Source organism: Barbus barbus (assembly GCF_936440315.1).
Source record: "Barbus barbus genome assembly, chromosome: 45".
In the NCBI taxonomy this organism is placed as follows: Eukaryota; Metazoa; Chordata; class Actinopteri; order Cypriniformes; family Cyprinidae; genus Barbus; species Barbus barbus.
The window spans coordinates 21001616-21007912 of NC_136723.1; positions in this window are offsets into that span (position 1 = coordinate 21001616).

Consider the following 6297-nt stretch of genomic DNA (forward strand, 5'->3'; position numbering starts at 1 on the left):
AAAGTCTTGTATGTAATACTTATGGTTAGAGGTCAGTTAGGGATGGGGCAATGAGCATTAGTAGCTATTTTGAGTTGAAAATAATTTTTTAAAGTTGTAAATAAAATAGTGTACACTAAAAATACAGCATTTTTTAAAAGTTCTAAATAAAACAACGACCATTTGAATTATTTATTTATTAATTATTATTATACTATTTGATTATTGTAGTGTTTTTACAAGAAAGTTATTGTTTTTGAAGTTGTAAAAAAAGATATTGTAGTATGTTCTACAAGAAAATATACTATAAATAATTTTTTTGAAGCGGTAAGTAAAAGTTTGAGTACGTTATACGAGAAAATATTTCTACTTTTCTAGTCTTTGTACTTCGAAATTACTTCAAAGTTAAACTCAATGTGCCAAGTTATTTTATATGTCTTAGCCAATGGCACTAACAAACAGCAGCTAAACATGTGTGAGAATCCGAATGCAGTTTTGCTCGCTTCGTAAATTGTTACGGACAGAAAACACGATGGCCTCTTGCAGAGAAACAGAAGAGTAAGTGAGCAAGTGATGAGATGTTTTAATTTCCAGAGTTTGCAGTAATCTGCAGTGAGTTTACCTGTTCTCCAGCAGAGCCTTGGGAGCCCTGCTGCTTCAAGGTATGTTTGTCTTCCCTCAGCTCGGGCGAGTGTCAGATGTTGTGGCAGAACCATCACAGATGAGTGCGAGAGATGGAGAGAAACCCGCGGCCACGTCCTCCTCCGAGAGCAAATATTTCTGTAGATGCGCGACGTGTCATTTAAATAGAAGAAGGTAAAGTGCAAGCGTTGAGTAAGCCATACGTGAGAATTATTGTTTGTGAGCGTGTGTTTTTGGCAGGTGGTTGCAGAAAATAGCAGCCTAGTGGAAAAAGGCTAGATAAGGAAAGACCTGACAGGTGATCTATTCCCTTTCTAGGCTCTAAAGGGTTGCAGGTAAACAGAGTGTCAATCATCAGGATTAGTTCACACACAAACGCTCGACTCCTCTTTGTTGCACGCTTGGGGGAAACTTTGCAGCGATGTCATCTACCATGTCTGTGGCAGATTTCAAAAGCTGCAATATCACGATTGGGGATGTAAACAATTTACAGACACGTCTGTGCTGTGGCTCAATACTCCCGTCACATGTCTGCTTATGGGAGTAATTCAATAAAAAAAAAAAATCTGTCACCCTTGTGTGATTCCAAACCTGGATATTGTTTAGTTTTCTTTACATTTAAGATATTTTATATAAATTCTAATAAATTATAAAGACTCTATTAAGACAATAACAGTTCATAGTGTCTTTCAAGCTCCAAAACACACCATTTAAAATGTAGAATAAAAGCTTTGTACTGTTTATGGTAGTTTTTATCCATTTTTATGGGTTTGGAATGTTCATGGTTAATCAGTTGTCATTTAATCAATAATTTACTCTTGTTTAAAAGGTTTCAGCCACGGTTATTATGGTTAACTAAAACTAAAACCATAAAGTTACATGAAAAAAAAAAGTTAACTTGAATAAAATGAAAAACATATTTTGGCTAGTTGCCATGGAAGCACTTGTCCTTTAGTAGTACTTTAGTATTTGATGTGCTAAAATAACAAAGTAAAATGAATACATTATATAGACATAAACAATGACATCATGCAACAAATTACAATCACACAACAAAAGTATTGAAACTTAAAAAAAAAAATTTTTTTTTTAATAGAAATAAAAAATACAAATGAATTCAATTTTTTTATAAAAACTATAGTATCTTAATGATACTATAGTTGTACTATAATTATTATTTAAATGACCGGTGAAAATTTGTGATTTACCGTAGGGCTGCACGATATGCGCATATCGTCAGAACTACGGCTCTGTGTATTAAATGCCGCTCCATTTAAAAACAGGTGATGGAGATTTATTAATAATCACAGAACCAGCTTTACTGACGAGATGCGCATGACAATCCCATGCAACATATCGTGCAGCCCTAATTTACAGAATAAATAAGGATTTATTTCTTTTTTCTCACAATTTCAATCTTATAAATTCTAAAGTTTGGCATGAATAGAGAAAAGCATATTCTTTATAAAAATTGCAATGGAGTTTTATGATTGCAGTAATTTATTTAATACATTTCCTAGATCTAGAAGCGCTTAAAATGGGGCTTTGTCATATATAAAGGTTTTTAAAATAAGAAATATCTTGTGTCTGTGTTTATTTTTTTTATTTTGGGTTTTTCTAATTCATAATCGTTTTAAATTATCTTTTGGCTCCCTATGGATGTTTGCTGAGGCCTCCTGTTTAAAAAGCACTGGTCTAAATGTATTACAATACTGAAAATTGACCAGGTTTTAAAAACAGCTGCTAGATATGTAAGGTTGCTAATATTAGTTAGCTGTATTATTTTCTTAATATTTATTTTTTTGTAGACGTTTTTTGTATTACGAATATCAGGAATGATTGATAATACAGGGGACTGACAGCGTTGTTAGGAATGAGGCCCTCAGAACAATATCAGATGCTAAAGGTGTTTTATGGTCGGGGGACGTTGTGGATTTTGAAAGGTAAACATACGCACGTTGTCTGAATGCTGAAGAATTGGGCCTCGGGCTTCTGTACGATCAGACCACTAGTCTTTTTGTGCATGTCTGACTGGATCCTGTGTGACTTATAGAGGCCTTTCCGTGGACATTGTGTCTTCTGGCTCACTAGCCCGAAGCTACGCTGAACCAAGACAGACCATGATATCAAAAATGAAATCTGTTCTTGGTGAATAAAAAATAATACTGCATCCACAGCACTCTTTGTGCGTGGACGTCCATTTACCTCGACACATTAGAGCTCTTAGGACAGGACCTAAAACTTGTAAACTTGGAACTATTTGTGCAGGACTAGCTTTGGTAAATTTGTGTTTCAGAGACTTACTGTGTAGTTTCAGTGCATCTGTTTTGTCACGCAGCCTCTGTAATGTTACTGAGCAAATTACGCATGTCCTTTCCAGAGATACATGCTTCTCCTTAATTATTTTGAAGTTTCTGATTGTCTGCCTTCATTATGGATTGCTGATTGAGGAGTTTGCAGTTAAGAGTTCAGCATTTCAGTTTTGATTTAGGATCAGAAGGTTATTGGAAATTTTCAAGTACTTATGTTGGTGTCCTGTTTATTGTGAAAACATATGAAATAAATTGATAAAATAAATAGAAAAATAAGTAAAATAAAATTATGCATTAAAAATCATATAATTCTGTTATAATAAATGATCAAAAAAGTCATCAGCACATGGAGAATATGTTTTTCCATTTTTAAAAGATAATAAGCCTATTTATTTTCTGTTGTAACTGTTCATGATTATATGGTTAATTTAATTGTATTATTTTCATTTAGCACCGTTTCTTCCATGCAGTCCAGATTGCTGATTGGAGTTAACAGGATAATGTGCTGGAAACAAACGTCCCACAATGCACTGCCTTTGAAGTTGACAAAAGAACTCTTGGGGGCAGAGAGAGAAATGGAAGCATGTGTTCGATTAAAATTTGTAAGAGCAAAAGAGATGATGAAAGCCACGATCCCCTCTCCGTGAAAGCCTCCTCGTCCTTGATGTGAGGTGGTGGAGATGTTTCTCCCTGCACTTCAAAAGTTGTGCTGAGTCCAGGCCCTTTTGAGGTTCTGCTTTAATTGATGTCAAAGACCCTTTAGTGATGAAACAATCAGAGCGTCATTATGTTTGTAACAGCTCCGCTGCGAGCCACAAACACTTTCCAATTGATCTTCAGCGGCCGAGACCTCTCCTCTCCAATTTACAAGGGCTACCCAACACTATAGTCTGGTCTAAAACAGAGAAGCATGATGGCAACAGCTTTAGAACCACAGATACAAAGCATGTAGTTTCATGAAATTATGAAGAATCTGGAAGAATCCACGATCTATAAAGCCTAAGATCTATATTTAAGAAAATAAGTGTATAATTGGAACAGTTCATTGTTGGAGCTGAGCTGATGATCTGAATGAGAGAGAGAGAGATGCAGAGTGTGTGCAGAGCAGGGCGACGCGAGGAACAGGATTGAGAACCGCTGCTTTAGAACATTGATTTTGAAACTTGTGAATCTATTATTGCTAAAATACAGAATCGTGATTCATATACGTTCATAATAGATTTTAAGTGCACCCCAAGTTTTTTGCAGCATGGGCTCGTCCCCTTCATTGCATATTCCCAGGGGCGGGGTTTATCTGGGTTTGTGATGTCAGGAACCCGGGAAGTAACTCGTTATAGTCCCTACCAGCCATTTTTGTAGGCCTTAAACTGCCTTAATTTTAAAAGACGATTTCTCCGTTTGCATTGAACTTTCAGCGCCTTTGCAGATATCGTTTATGCTCAAACAGCAACATACACACTAACTAACGTTAAAAAAGTGAAATCGCAATCAACCACCCCTTTAAATGAAGACGTTTGTTATACCATTTAAGATATTTAAGACTTGTGACTTTAAATTTCAAGGCTTTTTTTTATTATTCGCTCATGTTAATGGTATATTTAACGGTTTGCACACATTTGTTTTTAGTTGTTTTTAGAGCCCTGATAATAGTAGTCGATATATGACTATGTTTGGTGTAAGATATATATTTCATGTTTTGATGACGTGAGGGTGAGTCAGTGATGACAGTTTAATCTTTTACTTGAACTTTTCCTATAAGAGGTCTTGTTTAAAAAATGAAAGGCTGCTTTTAAGAGTTTTGCTGTGTTTTTTCTTCCAGCCAAGGGCATCGTCCTGCCTGCTTCTCAACAGAGCAGTAAGGTTGTTCAAAGGCTTCAACGCAAAGTTTCAATGCCGTAAGATCTGCATCTCCGATCACATTAAAACAGACTCAGATGAAGTTCAAGTCCTGACAGACACGTTATGGATCAGCTGAGGTCTTTGAATAATTGTGGGTAAACTCGGTGGACGCGGAGGCCATTATTAACCTCATAAAGACCAAAGCGAGGAGAATTCGCAATTAAAGCTGTACTTTCTGAGATTCAGTGAATTAGATCTCAGCATTGCTCCATTAAATGCTCACAAGGTGGAATTATAAGATATGATGTTGCAAATCTCATTCATTAAGACTCAACTAATTAGAAAAGGCCGTAGGCGGCGTGTAAATGACTGCACATTTTTATTCGACAACTACAACCAGTGTCAGGTGTGCAAATGGAGCGAGAGCCACTTCAGCCTCGAGCACAATTCATCTGTTCCTGTGTTTTCTTCAGATTTAAGTAAAATTTTCCCAATTTAGCCAAGTAATTATCCCCATTCTTCTCTATGGCTGCCGGTGTCCTGTTTGCCCAAAGAATAAGGACGAACGCTCCACCACCTGTTTTTCTTTAAAAGCAGCATATTAATCTTGGGAAAGTTACTCGCTGCATTTAAAACTAGTCTAAAGTTTTTAAGACCCGTTTGAGTTACGTAAGCAACGCCATCGATAATGGAAACGGCTGTGCCATTGATAAGACTAATTTATGCAAATGTGCATTCTGGCTAACAGCATGGAATAGGTTTCAATTATGAAAATGATTTCTGTCATTATTGGGTTTTAGCTTCAACATGCATATTTATTTGGAAGTAAAAGCTGTTTGGGTTGTTTGAAAGTATTGCCTCTCGAATTGAGGGACAGACTAATTGGAGGTGCCCAGTCAAACATAAAATTAACTCTGCATAATAATACTATCAATAAAACCATATAAATGCTCGATATTAGCAAATAAGCCACGAGTTCATGAGCTCTTTAGGGACAAAAAAGGAAAAATAGAGATGTGAAGGCGGTTTCATGCGTCAAGTTATAGCATTATCACAATCTCCTGCATGTTCAAAGCATATTGCATTTTAATTTCAGGCAAAAATGTGGTAACACTTTACTTAAATCTTTTATATAATGCATTAAAGAAGTTTTTAATGCATTAATTATGCATTGTATTGCATGCATTGCATGATCTCATGAATAATTGTAATCAGTTATGATGCATTATCATACTTAACTATTAGTTGTTGCTACACCTTTATGAAGTATAATGCATTAAAACATGACAAAGAAACCTACAAATTTTATAATGCATTTGGTTGCAATTATTTATTAAAAAGATATAATGCATTGCATTATAAAGGTACATCGTAATGCATTATATCTAAAGGTGTAACAATGAATAGTTAAGTATTTTAATTGTGATTTAAAGTTATTCATGAGATCATGCAGTACATTATTAGGTGCATTACAAGGCTTAATTAATGCATAAAAATACTTTTATAATGCTTTATAAAGGCTTTA